Raw genomic sequence first — 20,797 nt, forward strand, 5'->3', positions numbered from 1 at the left:
ATGGTTTTAGGCGGGGTAGGGGTAGGCCGAAGAAGTACTGGGGTGAGGTGATTAGGTGGGACATGGAACAGTTACAGCTCACCGAGGACATGACCCTAGATAGGAAGGTCTGGAAGACGCGAATTACGGCAGAAGAGTAGGGCCAGATTGGGTCGCTAGTGTAGGGAATTACTTGGTGAGGGTTTTTTTATTTTTTATTCCTGTTATGATTCCGTATTCAGTGTTGCAGGCTTATTACGAATCTGTGTGCTTTCCTCTGCTTTCCTCTGTTTTATATTCCTTATGGGTGCCGTATTTATGTTATGTCATCTGCTTCTGTGCTTTACTATGTGTTTGTGTGATATCTTGTGCCTTGAGCCGGGGGTCTTTCCCAGACCCCACTAAGTGGGAATACACTGGGTTTGTTGTTGTTGTTGTTGTTTTTCTAACATTAGATATAAATGTTCACCTATTTTCTTATATCTTCTTCCTAGATTAGAAAATACTATTTTTATTTTTGATCTTTCGTGGTTTTCATATATTTTTTCATCTATTATAAATTCTTCTTTGTTCATTTTATTGTGAATAGTTCATGTTGATATATATATATTCTAAACTATCTATTTGTGATTCTAATTTTGATATTTCATCTTTTTGTGTATCTATTGAGTTTTTATTAACTCCGGCAAATATATTATAATGTAGTCTTTTTATTCTTATTTTTAATTCTTTACGTTTTTCAGAAATAATTTGTTTTAATTCTTTGTATTGTTGTACTTTATTCATTTAAATTATATTTATAATATCTTGGTGGATATCTAAATCTAATTTTATCATAATTAGGTGGTATGTGTTTCATTCTTCTAGATTTTAAATGGATTATTAATTTTGATTCAATACTAGATATTAATGTAATTAAGTAGGCTAATCTTTGTGGGTTTTCTTTTATTTTATTTAGACTTATATATTCTGAATAATTACTAATTAAAGATTCTTTAATTTTTCTAAAAGCTTCTCTATTTTTAAATGGTCTTCGCATAATTAATTTAATAATTTATAGGTAAATTCTAATAACTCTAACATATATCTCACTTTCATATTTTTTGAATTACTGGGCTCTGATATCAATTGTAGGGGGGTGCGGATATGAAATAGATTTATTATACCCTACCAGCCCTATAAAGACTTGGTAGCTTCAAATTGATTCTTGGGGGTGTGTTAGAAGCTTGTTTAATATTTATATTTGCGATTGACAATGGATTTGAGGTAAGAATCCTTCCATTTCATACTCTAATTTCTTGAATTTTTGACCAAAATCCCAATTATCTTAAGGGCATAATTTTAGCTCAAATAAGCTTGATTTTCACTTGATTCTTGAAGTTTATGATTTCCTAGTATTTTATGAACATTGGGTTGATCTCGAAAATGTGTTTTTTGTATGTGGACCCATTTGAGGGTTCTTAATGTCGTTTTTGGACCCTAAGTACAATTGTGCAATATGGGTATCAAAATTCTCATAATGATATGTAGATTGTGTTTTTGATAGCTTGACACCTTGAAGAAGCTTCTCAAAAAGAAAAAGCAAAGATTTAAAGGTTCATGGGCTTTCTTTGGATTTGAGGTAGGTTAGGCTTACTTTTGTTAGATTAAGCTATGTTACAGTATAGTTGTGATATCTTGTCGGATTAGGAGGGGTTATAGGTATTGTATTAATTAAATGGTAACACTTGGGATTAGTTGAATTATTTAGGCCATTTAAACTCATATTTTGAAATACTTGACTTGTAGGCTAGAATCTTGGTTATTTGGACTTCTGTCTCTTGGATGACATAAGATGCTCTAGGTACTTTAGTTAGATGAGAGTGACCTTGTTACTCATGTTAGGTTTAAGTGTCCTCGTTTTGTAAGATTTCGTGTTAAAATTGGGATTGTTTAGTTGTTTATAGTATTAAATATATGTATTTTGGGTTTGTAGTGGCGTAGAACTTTGATAAATCTTGAGTGATTTGATAAATTTTTTGTCAATAATAATGAATAGTCTTTGATAATTCACTGGGCATTTTTCATCTGTTGTTATTTTAATGGATTTGTAAGGAAATCATCTGGTAGAACTATCAGTACTTCGCATTTTATAAGTAAACTAAAAACTCAATAACCTAACACATTTTCTTAATTCCGTGTAGCCACATGTTGTATGTCCATAAGCAACCCTACATGTATGATGTTTACTATTAAAATTTCCAAACCTTGTGCTCTAGTTAGTGTTTTATCCAACCGATTGACCGCTTAATTCCCATAGCAGTTGGGACATTGTTTATGGGATCTTGATATACAAAGAATGTATCATAAAGTTGGATTTATCTTTGCTTGTATTAGGATTAAGTTTATTATTTGCCTCACCAGATAAGTGATAAATTTGGTTGTTGACTAAATTATGTTTAATGCTATGAGTAACTATGGATTTTGCTATTAATCAAACTTATGACTATGTTACTATTTGGGCTGTTGACTAGACTATTATTTTGGGCTTTGGGCTATGATATTATTTATGTTATGCTTTTGTCTACTAACCAAATCATTGATTATACTAGAAAGCCCTCTCATTGCTAATATTGTGTCTTCATACTAAGGCTCTAGGAGACATATTTATTGATTTCATGAGGGGCTATGCCCCTAATCATGTTGAACCAGATAATGCATTATAATATTCATGCTTTATATATTCATACATGTATGGATAAATTGTCTTCGATGACGAATGATGAGATGTGAAGGTATGCTCTTTCTTAATTCTCTTTTACTTTAGCCCTTATGGGGCTTGTCATTTACTTTATCCCTGAGGGGGCTTGCACTTTACTTTAGCCCTGGCTTGTCTTTTATTTATTGGAATTTATTTATACATGTTGATGTTATGATGATGCCTGACAAGGTCCGATGATGCATTGATGTTATGATGATGCTCGACAAAGCTGGAGGATGTATTGATGTTATGATAACGATCGGTAAAACTGAAGGATATATTGATGTTATGATGATGCTCGGTTCGAGTTCGAGGGATATATTGGTGATATTGATACCCGATTTGAGTTCGGGGGATATGTTGGTTATATTGATACCCAGTTTGAGTCCAGAGGTTATGTTGATGATATTGATACTCGGTTCGAGTCCAGAGATATGTTGATTTTGATATGTATAATAAATATATATATATATATATATATATATCCACATGAGAAATGAGGGTTTGATGTTAACCTTAGGGAATCAGTTGTGGATCACTAGTGTTAAGTACTTATAAAGTCGAATATTCAATGTTTAATAATAACTAGAGAGTTGTAACAATTATTGGTTTAATGATGAATAAGACTAGTTGGTAAGTGGGATCTAGTTGTAAAATGAGGATCCACCTGGTGAGTAATGTTAGCATTAAATAATGGTTAATGAAGGAATGTTGGCCACTAGAATAAGCTATGTGGTGACTATTTGATTATGAAATGATTCTATGACTTGATGACTAGAGGTTAATGGGTGAGGTAATAACCTTTATATGGTAATATTTATTAGTTAGTAAAAATGGATAAAATCATGGATAATGAAGATAATATGGAATGAGGACCTATGGTCGAAGTTGTTTCCTAATGAAAGATAAGAAAATGTTCGATTGTGATAAATGTGGAATATGGTCAAATAATGTTGAGTTTTCGATACGTTGTTGGTTATGTATATATATTGTTATTATTTCCTTAGGTGTACTATCCGGTGGAATGGGACGCCGTGATGGGTTCCTTTACTTTATGCACTAGTTGATGTATGGGCACCAACTTTATGTTTGTGTTTCTTGTGAATATCTTAGTGTTGTTTTATGATTTTGAATCATTTATCTTTTACGCATGATGGTATTGACATGTGATGATGCGTTATGGAATATTACTATTTCAGTTGATAACTTATATTATATACAGTAATGATGGAAACGATTCAAGTTCGATTCTATACCTTGACTTAGATATGTTGATCTTGTATTATATCATGACTTAGCTCAGTCGGCCGATGATGCCTACTGAGTACTCGTTGTTTTGTTAGTCATACTTCACTTCTGTACCTTTTTGGTGCAGATCCGAGTACTAGCCGCCTTCATTGAGTTGAGTTCGTGTAGTGTTGATATTCTGGAGATAGGGTGAGCTCTTGGAGTTTGGAGTCTCCCATTTTCCTTTATCTTAGATTAAGTCTTTCACGTTTAAGATAAATGTATTGACAATTTAAGATTTTTGGATTATATTTCTATTTCTACCATACTAAGGTGATCTTGTAATAATATTACCAGGTTGTGGGATTGGTATCCATATTAGACTATCATTTTCTAGTAGAACTGTCATGACCTGAGACTACCCCTAGTCATAACACGGTGCTTAGAACCACAAGTATTCCTAAACTAACCCATGAACTGGCATGATACTTGAGCAGCTGATTTAGAATGTATATAATAGCTAAATTTGCTGTGCGGAAGCATAGTCTTAAGAAAATCCAAATAAGTATAATACTGATAAAGTTTACAATATGATAAGACTGAAGAAAGAACTTGGATTACATATCATGACTCTGACTGACAGTCTATGAAGCCTCTACTATACTAACTATAGATAGCTGGGACATGCCTCCAACTACCACTAATCAATGTATATAAATAATAACAATATAGTACATGAACTACAACTGATTGGTGAAACACCTTGGTTTCTGGACCTTAGAAAATTTCCTTAATTTTTTGTTTCTAGGCAAGATACGACTTAGGGAAATGGATCGTACACTTGGGTATGGGTGGTATGGTCCAGTCGTATGATGACCAGTGTTTGTTGGTGGGATGAATTTAGTTATTGGAAGGAGTAAGATTTGGTTGGTTCGAGTCGTATTGGTGTATATGTGTTGTTTGGTTACTTCACTTAACCTTATACAAGGTAACATAAGTTGGATCTGAGTATGAGTGGTACACAACCATAATTTAGGGTACGAATCATACCATGTACTCGTATGGTGGTCAATGTTCAAACTTCCTAAAATTTTATTCTTCCAAGGGTATGGTTTAATGGGTACTAGCTGTACACTTGGATAAGACTTGGATTTTGGTGTGTTGTACCTTGGACAGTGTTGGGTCCAAGCGGGAAAGCCTAGGGTACGAGAGATGGGTACCACTCATTCAGGATGGGTACAACTTATAAAGATCAGTCGTACCCTATGATGGAAATTAAGTGCTGTTTAAGGGAGGGCAATCTGGAGATTTCCCTACTTATCCTAATGAGGTCCTACGACTTATATTTCTCTTGAAAGGTTAATTACCATATTGTTCTATTCTTAAACACCTAGAAAACACTCTTAAATTCTCTCTAGTGTTCTTGGGCACAGAAAGCTAGGGTTTCATCTTAAGGAGTAAATTGGGGCTTGTCTTAGCATTTCTCTCCATCAACATCTTGGTTTAAGGCATGTTCTCTTCCTTCATTGTTAGTTCCAACTAAAGGTATAGATTTTATGCAATGTTTTCATGATTTGAATATTATATGATTTTGGATTTTCAAATATGATTTGAGAGTTTTGACTATAAATGCTTGGTTATGATTTTCCCATATTTTATTTATGCTTTTATATGCATTAATGGTGGTTTTTGGATAATTGGCTGCATGGGAATGATTGTTTGGTAATTGGCTTTGACTTTGGAAATATTATGCCCTCAATGTGTTTGATAAAATGCCTATAACAATGTTTTCACCATATTATTGTGTTTTCAATGGAACTTATGTATGGTCTAAACTTGATAATGGAACCCTAAATGATATGAATGGTTTAAATGGTTTTGGAATGATTTGGCTTAATAAAATACTTCTGGGGTACAAGGGAATCCCCAAGTTAATATGGTAATGTATACTTTTGGGGTGCATGGGAATCCCCCAAGTTAATTGGATAACATGGTCTATGGGTACACGGGAATCCTTTGACCACTAAAAAGTTTGGCTAAAGACAATACTTGCATGTTATAGTTGATATGACGATACTATTACTAGTAGCCTTGGTTATTAATAATGGAATAATGGTTTGGTTGGAAAATGATTTTAATTAGGCAATAATGGCAGGGTGTGTGTAACGCCCCGAAAATGAGTCTCGAGACGTCTCACAGTGCTCAAGACTACAAGTAGTCTTAAGTTAACCTTGTAAGCCTTCTACTAAATCTGAAGCTCATAATAAAGAAGATATATATATATATATATATATATATATTTTCAAAGCTATAATGCGGAATTCTATATAAGCTAAGCTGAAACTCTCTCAATATAATATCTAAAAATACTAAACTGAAGAGTCTAATCAATTAATACTGAAAATCTGAATCATAATCTAGCAGTCTGACAAGCCTCTACTACTAATATTAGAGAGTCACTGGGATAAACCCCCATCTAACTCAAACTATCTGAAAATACTGAATTGTCTATACTAATAAGCTGAAAAACTAAATGACTAAGTCCCCAAACTATGAGAACTCACCAACATCGGGATGTAGGTAGAGATGCTCGAAATCACTCATGCTACTGAAACTGAGCACCTAAACCTACATTATGAGATAACGTAGAACATAGACGTATATGTGAATCAGTAATTCTAGATTGTATTGAGTATATGGGGTTGAATGCACAAGTAAATCAATATCCCAATATTATTATAAATTTGTAAAGGAATGTATGCTAAATATAGATGACTCAGATAAGATGAAATATCTAAAAACTAAAAATCATAATCATGAATAGCAAAATATGCTTCATAAATCTTGTGAGTCATAACATTTAGTTTCTAAAATTTGTACTGGTATTCTGTCTTTAAATCATGCTAAGTGTAGAAAGGACTCACTTCTGTATCTGTAAATCTGAAATCTCATAACTAATATTTTTTGTGAAACAATGTGTGAATAAAGTTGTGAGTCTTTACACTTAGATTATAAAGGTTTTTTGTTAGGATTCTATTCTGCAAAATCTATAGTCTATAGGATTGAGGCTGTAGGGAGGTTCTTCTAACCGACATACACTATGTGAGCTATCATAGTCTCCAACGTCTAGTTCCCTTATGAGAAAACTTCACGTTGGGGAGAAGTGTCATACTCTTTCCAAGGAGTATAGCCTAATCTAAGTGATCATATTTGCATCTGTCATCTATATAAAAATGGGAATAATTTGATAATCTGAACCTACGGTAGCACGTAGTTTGGGGCATGCAAACATACACAACTAGATGCTAAATACTACCCCCTTTAATCTGTATTATTATTCTGTAGGAAATCCACTTTTAAAAATAGTATGATGGTTTATAATAAAAACCAATTGTATATCTGTTAATTTAAACTGTAACTAAAACTGTAAAGTGCATTCCATGTCTAGGCTAAGATCAAAAGATCAAATCTTTGTTCAAAAATCTGAATGTAACAAGTCATAGGATGCTTAAAAGCATAATCTTCTTGAAATAATAATATTCAAACTAGGGCTAATAACCCATGCATCTATTTCATATCAAATCATCATAAAATTTATGCTAAATAATGAAGATATTTATAATTCAATTCTAAATCTGGAAATTATTGCAATACGTATGAAAATACAAAAGTAGATATGCAATTCAATATCTAAATCTCTCAAAATCGAATAATCTTGCAAATAACAATATTGGCTATGAACCCCAATTCAAAACTCATGTAAAATCACGCAAAATTATCATCAAAAACTAATTTTGGGCACAAGAATGAAAGAATTATCCTTGTTGAAAACCCCACATACCTTAATTAATGATTAGATGAATAAACTTAAACTTTGAGTTCCGACTTGTGCTCTTGAAGATAGATTCTTGAAGTTCAATTGGAAGTCTTTAATTTTGAGTTATCTTGGACAAAGAATGGTGGAATTTGGATTTCTTGGGGATAAAGGATTGATGTTCTAGGATTTCTTTGAGAGAAAGTTGATGAAAAGTGAGCATAGTAGGCTTAGAATAGGTTTAATCATCTGTTATTCACGATTTGGGGGCTTGGAAAAAGACTAAATTGCCCTTTTGAATTTTACTCGAAACTGGAAAATCTCAATTTTTCCACCCACCGTAATGCGCCGCTATCGCGGTGGCACACTAGAAAAGGTATAATTGCCATTTTGGCCTTTGGCGTGATGCGTCATAATCACATTGCACCACTGGAAAAGGACGAGTGCTATTTTGCATACTACTGCAATACATTGTCTGTCCAATTGAGAATTTTTGATGTGATAGGAGATAATCGCAGTGAGGTACTGGAATGGGACGAATGGAAACTGAAGCTTCACCACGATACGGGCTAATTATGGTGCTCCACTGGAAATTGAACAATCGCGAATCTGTCCTTCACCGCGATGCAGGGTTTATCGTGGTGATCTACTTCTTTCACTAAAATTGCCATAACTTCTCAATCGAGTATTGGATTTAGGCAAAATTGGTATAATTGGAAAGCTAATTCAATTATCTACACATTGGTGGGTCTATACCTAGAAAATTCTTCTCTTCTCAAGAGCTATTCATTTTTGAAATTGACCCTTGACATTTTAGGGGTTAGATCAAGCTAGGAAAAGTATGAGGTATTACAATATGATAGCTAATCATGAAGGCAAGAGTTTAATGAATGAAAATGGGAAACTCATGTTTGACGACATAGAGGGTAGGGTATGGCGACCCTTTTACGGTACTCATGAGGTACATGAGAATCCTCTAAGTACACTGTACATATGCATCATAGAGAGTGAAGGGTTCATGGGAATCCTCAACTCTTGTGGTATCTTTGATTCATAAGGCTACATGCACCAGAGCCTATTTAGGGGGTTACACTAGACCCATATAGCCTGTGGGTGGATTTAGGGTGGTTAAGCTTTACATACCTAGGTTAAAGGTTTTAAATGCTTGCTAAACCCAATTTCTTTTCCCGACACGGTTATATATATATGTATGGGTTGTGTACATATGGATGGTTTTACTTGGTTTTCTTAAATGACATTATTTTATCCTTATCCTAAGATCATGCTAGCATTTACCTTCTAACCCATTTTCGGGTGGCTATATCCCCGTGCGATGCAGTAATCGGTCGTTCTAATCCTCCTGCTTAGCATTCGGATATTTGAGGGTTAGCTTTAGAGTGAAGTGGTGAGCTTTTATTTTTCCGGAATGCTCTATTTTATGGATGTCATTTCATACTTCAAATTATTTATGGATATTGGTTTTGGCAATGGTTGAGGGCATATACCAATAAGATTTTTGTATTCTTTTGGATAGAGGCTTTTATGGAACTATTATGGGTTGGAATGGGCGGGATCGGTATGGGTGACAACCTTAGTATTGTCATTGGTATTGGATGACATCATTGGACATAATTTCTCACTGTTCTATTATTTTTTATTTTGGGATTATATAGTTAATTATTATTCAATAGAACTTATTTGGTTATGGTCGGATTTATAGTTTTAGTTTGGCTTGGCATGGTTGGACAGTTGGTATGAGATTGTTGGACTTAGTTGGGTCGGTCTCAGTAGTAGATCTATCCCAGATTTTGTAAATTGGATAGCTATGCTATTTTATTATATGTTTGAAGTTCAGCCAACTCAGGGTAGGCAACTGGAGGTTGGGTTGAGTATAAGGGTAGTCTCTGGTCCAGGTCAAACTTGGGACGTCCATTACAACAAGGCCCTAAGTAGGTTCAAATCAATTTGGTATCAGAGCTTTAGGTTCATGGTCAATTGGGAGTCCATAAAGCCGTGTCTATTAGAGTTTCTTTTAGGGGTGTGCAGCGTGCCACACTTATAAGAGAGAGGCTATAGGACATATAGGAATGTTTCACTTTCTTGGTATTCTGTGTTTAAGTTTGTAATTTGAATCCTAGAATTCTTATATAATCCTTGGTTATTTACTTTTCAGATCATGCCTCGATGATGTAAAACACAAGAAAATTCTTCTGTCCTTTTCGGGAATGATGTTGATGGGGTATGTCCTACTCCTGGAGTTTGCACTCGTTCTCAGGGTCCTGCCCATAATCGTTCTGGAGCTCCCCCGATTACTACTTATCCTCATCAAGGTGAGGTGACTAATTTAGAATTTCGCCAATCTATGCATAGTATAGCTTAGTTGGTTACTGCTCAGTTTGAGTGGGATTCTTCTGGTGGGTTATCTATTAAGGCCATATGGGTTGGCCAGTTTATGAAGCTGAGTCCTCCTACTTTAACTGGTGTGAAGGTGTAGAAGGATTCTCAGGGTTTCTTGGATGAAATAGAGAAGATATTCTGAGTGATGCTGGTCACAAATACTAAAGGTGTGAATTTTGCAGCTTATCAGCTCATGGATATTGCGTACCAATAATACGAGAAGTGGGATAGGGACAAAGGTGATGTGGAAGAGTTGTCCTTATGGGATTTTTTTTGTAATGCTTTTTTGGATCATTTCTTTCCTCAAGAGCTGAGGGAAGTGAAGATAGAGGAGTTTGTGAATCTCAAGCAAGGTAAAATATCTATCAAGGAATATGCCTTGAAGTTTTATTATCTGTCAAGGTATGATCCTAATTTGGTTGCTAACATTAGGGCAAGGATGAGAAATTTCACTTCTGGGCTATCTCGGGATCTGATCCTTGAAAGCAAAATTGCTTTGCTGATCAAGGATGTGGACATTTTGAGGTTGGTTGTCCACATGCAAAAGGTAGAGGATGAAAAGATGAAACAAGCAGAGTTTGGAGAAAAGCAGGGTATGATTAGCATGTTCTCTGAGCAGAGTGGTGTTCAGCAGCAGGGTGGTTGGAATAAAGGTAAATTGCCAATGAAGAAGTAGGGGAGTTCAGGTTTCTTCTCTACTGCAAGTGCTCCTTACCCGAGGAAGTCGGGTGATAGGCGTTTTCAAGGTGGTGATAATTTTCGAATACAAGGTGCCCAATCTTAGGCGAATGGGGCACTTTTGGATTCTTCATTCCGTTCTTACCGATTCTATGGTCGTCTTCATCGGGGCTATTATGATGAAAGCAGGGAAACATATTTTTAATATGGCCAGCCAGGCCATATGCTTAGAAATTGTCTGGTAAAAAAGGATACATCGGGAGCGATCAAACCTCTGGTTGCTTTCTCTTCTGCTCATGCACCTAGTGGTATGGTTTTGGTATCTGCTCCTTCTTCAGGTAATAGTATAGGCTAGAATAGGCTGTATGCTCTTGCATCTTGGCAGGAATATAAGGCATCACCTGATATCATTACTAGTAAGTTACAACTCTTTTCTCGTGATGAGTATTGTCTCCTTGATCCGAGGTTTACTCTTTCATATGTAACCCCATTAGTGGTTATATGTATTGGATTTGATCTTGAAGTTGTTTCGGATTCTCTTTCTATTTCTACCCCAGTGGGTGGCTTATTTATTGCTAAAAGAGTCTATAGGGGGTGTGTGGTATCTGTTGGTAGCAAGCAGACCTTGGCAGATCCGTTTGAATTAGATATGGTGGATTTTGATGTTATTCTGGGAATGGATTAGTTACACTCTTGTTACGCATCCTTAGATTATTGTCCTGTAAGGTTGTCTTTATGTTCCCCGGTGAACCAATTATATAGTAGAAGAAGGGTGGTTCCCTAGCTCTATAAGACCCCATAAAATTTCTAGCTTAATTCAAGCTAGATGTTCAGACCCAGTGATAGACCAAATAATAGGTCGTCAGATCTATGATGGACCACCAGCTTGGCCATCACTCTTATCCAAAACATTTCCTCCTGAAAGACTCAGCGACAGACCAAATGGTGGACCATTAGATCTTCAATGGACCACCATCTTGGTCGTCAGTCTTATCCAGAAAATTACCTCCTGAAAGACTCAGCAACGGACCAAATGGTGGACCGTCAGTCTTTTGACGGACCACAAGATTGGCCGTCAGCATTTTCCAGAATGTGACTATCAAGGATCAGCAGTGATGGATCAAATGATGGACCGTAAAGTCCTTGACGGACGACCTATTTGGCCGTTAGTTTGGATGCAGTTTTCTGAATTCAAATTTTAGATTCTTTTTACTTGGGAAAATATAAATTCTAGTTTTAAGTTTTATCATGGGGCTATCTTGCATTTTTTATTGGTTATTATAGTCTTCATATCTAAAAACTCTTTGCAACCCTAGTTTGACTACTCTTACTGAATCACTATTTTTTTTACAACCAACAAGTGGATTACTTTCTGTGACAAATATTTTTATACAATTTATAAATCAAAAACCACCCTTTTCTTTAGGAACCTTTGACCAATAGTCTAATAACAACCACAATACTTAGTAAACACAGTATTCCCTATGGGATTTGACACCCAACCTAGTTGGGTTCTATATTCGACAGCGATCGCTTACACTTTCATAAGAAAGTTATAATTTGGGCGTATTAGACTGTCAGACATAGTCAACCCATAAACAGTATATAAGTTATCAGTTACATTAATTTATCAGTATTCAGACTCAGTATTCAGTATTATCATGATTTTAGTAACAGTTCATGTATTCATACACGTACTCTCATTCAGTCATACTCATGCTATTCAGTTGTTATTGTTCATGCATATGAACCCTTGCATTAATACTTACCTCACTTTGTATACCAGTACATTCACATGTACTGACACATACTTTTCTTTTGCACTATGGTGTTTTATACCATACGTTCAAATGAACGGGCCCCAGAGCATTCTTATTGGTACAAACGTTCAGCAGAAAGAGTAGTGATGAGTGCTCATAGTTCAAGGACATGTTTATCTATTTAGTATTTGAATCTATTTTAGTAGTCGGGGTTAGTTGGGGATATGTCCCATCAACTCCACAGTTCAGATAGTTTTAGAGGCTTTTCAAGCTAAATGTTCAGACAGTATTCAGTATTTTAGATTATGATGTTTTATCAAACTTTTTCATTTCTCTTTATCAGTATTAAGATTTTGAACCTTATGTTATTTTATCCTATAATCCACATTATATAGTATTATTACTCAGTTACTGCAGCAGGTACTAGTTATGGGTTAGCTTATGGTCTTTCGGGATTATAAGCATCGTGTAGCATCTGGGTTACCAGACTTGGGGTATTACAAACTTGGTATCAGATCTTAAGGTTCAATAGAGTCCTAGGAAATCTGAAAGCCGCATCTAGTAGAGTCTTGTGCATGGGTATGTAGTGCACCACACTTATGGGCAGGAGGCTACAAGATTTTTTAAGAATAGTTTCCTTTCTTTCAGTATTTATGTTGTGCGAGTGAGCATGAGCTCCAGTTAAAATCTTTCTAATCTAAGTTTCTCTTTCATTTATAGAAAATTCCTCCTTAGAGGTCTCAGGGAAGAGAAATAGCAGATCAGTCAGCCCCTCAGCTCGGCCAGCCCAATCTTTTGGGCGAACATGTCTCCCATGCTGAGTTCAGAGAAACTTTCACCACGCTATATCATTCGGTTGCTGCTCAGAATGAATGTCCAGCTGCTATTTCGGCTAACCTAGTGGCCAATACTACAGCAACCAGGATTCGGGACTTCACCCGAATGAACCCTCCGTCTTTCATAGGGTCTAAGTCAGATGAGGAACCTTAGGAATTCCTTGATCAGGTGTAAAAGGTTACAAATATTATGGGGGTGACAGCTAGTAAGAGTGCTGAGTTAGCAGCATATCAGTTACCGAATATGGCTTACACTTGGTTCAAATAGTGGAAAGTAGAGAGGGTAGTAGATGCAGGGCTCATTGAGTGGGAGAAATTTGCCACAACTTTTCTAGATAGATTCTTTCCCTTAAAGCTAAGAGAAGCTAAGGTGTTAGAGTTTATTAATCTGAAGCAGGGAAATATGACAGTGAAAGGGAAATTGATTTTAGAATAGACACCTTCTTGATAGGATCAGGAAAATCCTCCTGATATTGTCACTGGTATGTTACACATTTTCATATATATGTTTATGTCTTGCTAGATCCAGGAGCTTCTTTGTCTTTTGTTACTCCTTATATAACAGTTGATTTTGAAGTTAGTCCCGAAATTCTAGTAGAGCCTTTCCCAGTCTCTACCCTTATGAGTAAATCTATCATAGCCTGGTGGGTATACAGGAACTGTCTAATTATGATATCTTAGAAAGTCACTTCAGCAGACTTAGTCGAATTAGAGATAACCAATTTTAATGTTATTCTCGGCATGGGTTAACTTCATTCCTGCTATGCCGTAGTTGACTATAGAAGTAGAATTGTCCAGTTCCAGTTTCCAAATAAACTTGTCCTAGAGTGGAGAGGTATACTTCAAACTTCAAGGGTCACCTTATTTCCTGCCTAAGGGAAAGAAAAATGATATCTAAGGGATGTTTCTATCATCTTGTGTGAGTCAGAGACTCTAGTTATGAAACTCCCAATCTTGAGTCATTTCCAGTGGTGAATAAATATTCAGATATGTTTCCAGAAGATCTTCCTAGAGTTCCTCCTAAAAGGGAAATTGATTTTAGAATAGACCTTCTTCCGAACACTCAACCCATATTTATTCCGCCATATAAAATGGTACCTGCAGAACTCAGAGAATTAAAAGAATATTTCAAGGATCTCTTAGAAAAAGGATTCTTCAGACCCAGCGTGTCCCCGTAGGGTACACCAGTTTTATTCGTGCGTAAGTAAGATGATTCTGTCAGAATGTGCATAGACTACCGTCATCTCAATAAGGTCACAGTCAAGAACAAGTATCCCCTTCCTAGAATTGATGACTTGTTTGAACAATTTCTGGGAGCCAGTTACTTCTCTAATATAGAACTTAGAACAGGATATCATCAGCTCAGAGTCAAAGAATGTGACATCCCAAAAATAGCTTTCAAAACTCGGTATGGTCACTTTAAATTCTTAGTCATTTTCTTTGGTCTTACTAATGCCCCAGCACCTTCATGGACTTGATGAGCCATGTGTTTAAGAAGTACTTGGACATGTTCATCATAGTTTTTGTAGATGACATTCTTGTTTACTCCGGTAGTGAGCATGATTATGCAGACCATCTCAGAATAATATTGCATACTCTCAAAATCCATCAGTTATTTGTCAAATTCAGTAAGTACGAATTTTGGCTAAGGTCAGTAGCATTCCTTGGTTATATCATCTCTGGTGATGTCATTAGGGTTGATCCCCACAAGATCGAAGCAATGAGAAACTGGCCCAGACCCATCTGTCCATCAGATATCAGGAGTTTCTTGGGTTTTGCTAGCTATTATAGGTGGTTTGTTAAGGGATTTTTGTCTATTGCATCACCTATGTCTAGATTGACTCAGAAGAAAGTCAAATTTCAGTGGTCAGATTCATGCGAGAAGAGTTTTTAGGAGTTGAAGACTCGACTCACCTCAGCTTCAATTTTGACTCTTTCAGATAGTTCAAATGGGTTTGTGGTATATTGTGATGCATCCAGAGTAGTTTTGGGTTGTGTCCTCATGCAACATAGTAAGGTCATAGCTTACGCCTCCAGGAAACTTAAGCCCTATGAGAAGAATTATCCAACTCATGATCTCGAGTTAGCAGCAGCAGTGTTCGTCTTAAAGATTTAGAGGCACTACTTGTATGGAGTGCATGTAGATGTGTTCACAGATCACAAAAGCCTTTGTATTTGTTTTCTTAGAAAGACCAACCTCTATCAAAGAAGGTGGTTGGAGTTATTGAAAGACTATGACATGAGTATCCTTTATTACTCAGGCAAGGCCAATATAGTGGCTGATGCTCTCAATAGACTGTTTATGGGTAGTGTTGCTCATGTTGAGGACAGTAAGAAGAAGTTAGGTCAGGAAGTTCATCAGCTTGCCCGACTAGGTGTCTTCTTAGCCAATTTAGCAGAAGGTAATATGTGGGTCCAAAATAGTTCAAAATTATCTCTAGTTTTTAACATAAAGGAAAATTAGGATAGAGCTCCCAATTTAGTCAAGTTGAAAGAGTCAGTCAGAGAACAAAAGGTGGGGGTTTTCTCCCAAGGAGGAGATGGTGTATTGCATTGTCAGGGTCATCTGTGTGTGCTAGGTGTAGATGACTTCAGTTAGTGAATTCTTGTAGAAGCGTATGGTGAATGCTACTCTGTTCATCCAGGGGCCACTAAGATGTACCATGATTTGTAGGAGATCTATTGGTGGAGTGGGATAAAGAGAGATACTACAGAGTTTGTGGGTAAGTGCTCAACATGTCAGTAGGTTAAGATTGAGCATCAGAAGCCTAGTGGGTCCACGTAGGAGTTCAATATTCCTACCTGGAAATGGGAAGAAGTGAACATGGAGTTGGTGATGGGTTTTCCTCAAACTCATCATCAGCATGATTTAGTTTGGGTCATTTTAGATAGGATGACCAAATTAACTCATTTCCCTCCAGTTCATACCTCTTATTCAGCCAAGGATTATGGTAAACTCTATATTAGGGAGTTGGTAAGATTGCATGGTGTTTCATTGTCTATTATCTCAAATAGAGGTACCCAGTTCACCTCTCATTTCTGGAAGGCTTTCCAAAAGGGTCTTTGTACCCGAGTTCATCTTAGTATAGGCTTTCAGCCTCAGACAGATAGTCAAGCAGAAAGGACCATTCAGACATTTAAAGATAAGCTGTGAGCGTGTGCGATAAATTTTAAAGGTAGTTGGGACGACCAATTGCCTTTGATTGAGTTCGCATACAATAACAACTATCATTCAGTATTCAAATGGCTCCATTTGAAGTTCTCTATGGTAAGAGATGTAGATCTCCAATAGCTTGGTTCAAAGTGGGTGAGGCTGCAGTTGTAGGGCCTTACCTAGTATTTGATACCTTAGAAAAAGTTTAATTGATCAGAGAAAAGCTTAAGACAACTCAGAGCCGACAGAAGTTGTATGTAGATGTGTACATAAAAGATCTCAAGTTCGAAATTAGCAATTATGTGTATTTGAAAATATCTCTCATGAATTGAGTGAATAGGTTTGGCAAGAAGGAAAAGCTCAGCCCCTGATATGTCGGTCACTTCAAAGTTCTCAGTCATTTCAGCAAAGTAACTTATGAGCTCGAATTACCTTTAGATCTAGCTTCAGACTATCAAGTGTTTCATGTCTCCTTGCTAAACATGTACATAGGTAAACCAACAGTTTTACTCCCTATAGAGGGCATAAATATTCATAACAACCTTTTCTTCAAAGAGATCCCATTCAAAATCCTTGACTATCAGACTGGCAGATTGAGGAACAAAGAAGTCCCTCTAGTCAAAGTTCTTTCGCAGAATCAGTCCGTTGAGGGAGATACTTGGGAAGAAGAAACTGACATGTGGACCAAGTATCCTCACCTCTTCTCTACAAACTTAGAATCATCCCAAGGTAATAGTTTTCCCTAAGCTTATTCAGTTTTACGTTCAGATTTCAGTTACAAACTTGGTATCAAATACCTTTGCATGTTCAGTCATATGTTTATGAGTCAGTTCAGTCATGTATTCATGCATCAGATTTGCATGATCAGTATGAGAAAACTTAGCTTATCAGTACTCCTAGTCGTGCATTCACGAATCATTTTAGTTATGTACTCATGCATCAGATATGCATGTTCAGTGTGATAATTTAGTATATCAGTAATATCAGTCCTATAATCATGTTACAGATATTCATGTATAGTAAGTAGATTCAGCCTACTAGTACTCTCAGTTTATTCCATCCCATTAGAGGACAAATGTTCCCAAGCGGGAGATATTGTAAGACCCCGCAAAATTTCTAGCTTAATTCAGTCCTTTAAGCTTGGTAAGGGGTCCCAGACATGGAAAATTCTAGCTAAGTATTCAGACTTAGTTTATTTTTGGCCTTTGAAAGTTGGAAATCTCATTTCACTACCTATATGTTCATTAAATATTGATATTTTAGTTAATTCACGATCAGGAGGATCAATAGGTGTTTCTGAATGAGTTTCGAATTTTTTGGAACTCGTTTAGACCATGATTAGAATCCCAAAATAGTGAACCAATGCGATCTTGTGGCGCCACAATGACTATCGCATTGGTTAATATTTTTCCTAGCTACCAACATTCAATTTCCAGTGGATCGGTGCTATCTTGGTGCGGCGCATTGGATATCAGATCGATGGCATCGACGTGCTGCGTCAATCTATGCATTGGTAGCCCAGTTATCAGTCATTTAAATACCGCGTTCTTGGGGGTGTTTAGGTCTTTTTCCTGGACCCTCATCCCCTAAAATATGAAATTTAATACCCTAGAGAGAAAATAAACTCTCTCTTTCTTAATTTCTCTCAAGAACAATCCCTAGGGTTTTTAATTTCAAATCAAGAACTCAAAATTTCCTTTATTAAATTCCATATATTCTTAAACAAAGGTATGTAAAGTGTTCATCCAAGGGTCCCTTCTACCCTTGGATTTCAAGAAACTTCTTTTAAAAGCATGAATTGTGATTTCCATGTTGAGGGTTTGAATGTAATCATATGATGTTATGGTATGTGTTCCATGTTGAAATCTTTATGTATTTATTGATTTTATGATAGTATGTAAGTTGAATTTAGATTCTCTTATATGGAAACCCTTGAATTATGAAGTCATGATGTATTAGCATTGTTGTTCATGCCCAAGTATAAAGCTACGCCTACCATGTGTTTGAAAAAAATGCTAAATTGAGATTATGGTGCTTTTATGATCCTTTGGTGGTCTAAATGATGAACTTATGCTATACCCACATGTTGAAAATGTCCTCCATGCTAAAGCTACACCTTGTATGTGTTTGATGGAATGCTCAGGAGATTGGTTTAATGAAATTATGATGTGTTAGCATGCACTCCTAATCATGTGTAAGTTCATGACTTTTAAGTGATTGATGAAATGCCTCATAGATTGTATTGTGAGTTATTTACTATTGTCAAGTATTCAAGAATTGTCATGTCTTATTACTTTCATGCTATCGAGTCCTGGGGGTACCTAATACCCGTTAATTTAGCTGTGTGCCAGAGTTAGTGTTAGTTACAGAACAGTCTCAGTCATGTCACGATCAGTACTACTCTAGTTTAGTTACAGAACTCAGGAAAAATCAGTAAACTCAGTATCAATCCAGTCTCATTCAGTATTCAGTTTAGTCCTCAGTAAACTTAGTTAGTTAACAGAACTCAATAGTATTCTATTAGTCAACAGAACTCAGTAAACTCAGTTCAGCTTAGTAAATCAGTATAATCAGTAATATCTCAGTCATGCCTAGTATGAACTAGAAAACCAGTCCAGTGTCTATTCAGTTGGGAGTAGGATTCAACACCGAGTGAACCCAAAGATGGGGACTTACCTGTTAGTAGAGGGTATGATCCTAAGATGCATTCTTTGCATTCCAGAACTACATAGCCAGCGTAGGTTGAGACATCAAAACTTTCTAGATAAGGGTTGATGAGGTGGCTTAACCTATTAGTTAAGGGTCCCACTATTCTCATTTGAGTACTTGGTAGATGAGGGTATCTTTTTAGTGTCATTATCTGTGGCACAGTACTGACACCCTTCCAACTGGGTTACAGGTTGGACCCTAAATCTATTAAAAAAGGGGTATGTTGGTTAGATAATTACCTCCTACAGTATCAGTCTCAGTCTTTAGTAAAGAACTCAGATAGTTCTACAGATTTCAAGACTGTCAGATATAGTCACTCAGCTCAGTACGGAACTCAGCTAGTTCCACCAGAATCAGGACTGTTAGACACAATCACCCAGTAAACAGTATATGAGTTATCAGTTACATCAGTTAATCAGTATTCAGACTCAGTATTCATTATTATCACAATTTTATTTACAGTTCACGTATTCATGCATTTACTCTCATTCAGTCATACTCATGTTATTCAATTTTTATTGTTCATGCATATGAACCCTTGCATTCAGCCTTACCTTACTTTGCATACCAGTATATTCACACGTACTGACGCATTATTTTCTTTTGTGCCATGGTCTTTTATACCATAGGTTCAGACGCACGGGCTCTAGAGCATTCTTAGTGATTCAAATGTTCTGCAGACAGAATAGTGGTGAATCCTCATAGTTTGAGGACATGTTTATCCATTCGGTATTTTAATCTATTGTAGTAGTCGGAGTTAGTTGGGGACATGTCCCATCAACTCCACAGTTCAGACAGTTTTAGAAGCTTTCCAGACTAGATGTTCAGATAGTATTCAATATTTCAAATTCTAATGTTTTATCAGATTTTATCATTTATCAGTATTATAATTTTGAACCTTATGGCATTTCAGCCCATTATTCTGCATTATACAGTATTATTACTCAGTTATTATAGCAGGTACCAGTCATGGGTTAGCTTATGGTCCTTTAGGATTATGACTACCGTGTAGCTTCGGAGTACCAGACTTAGAGTGTTACAAGCTCCTAGGGGGAGGTTTATTTCGTATCTTAGAGATCGTAGCTTAATATCTAAGGGTTGTTATTATCACTTGGTCTGGGTTATAGATTCAACTAAAAAGGTCCTTCTCTACATTCAGTTCCAGTGGTAAATAAGTTTCCCAAGGATTTTCAAATGATCATACTGGTGTCCCCCTAGATAGAGAAATAGAGTTTGGTATTGATTTTATTTCGGACACTCATCCAATATCTATTCCTCCTTCTAGAATGGCTCTAGCTTAGTTGAGAGAACTCAAGGAGTAACTTAAGGATCTTCTTAATAAAGGGTTTATTCATCCTAGTGTATTCCCATGGGGTGCACCGGTGTTGTTTATGCGCAAGAAGGATGCTTCCTTTTGGATGTGCATTGAGTAATGAAAGGTTAATTAGGTGATGGTCAAGAACAATTATCCTCTCCTAATGATAAACGACTTTTTTGATCAGT

Source organism: Capsicum annuum, chromosome 4 (genome assembly GCF_002878395.1).
Source record: "Capsicum annuum cultivar UCD-10X-F1 chromosome 4, UCD10Xv1.1, whole genome shotgun sequence".
In the NCBI taxonomy this organism is placed as follows: Eukaryota; Viridiplantae; Streptophyta; class Magnoliopsida; order Solanales; family Solanaceae; genus Capsicum; species Capsicum annuum.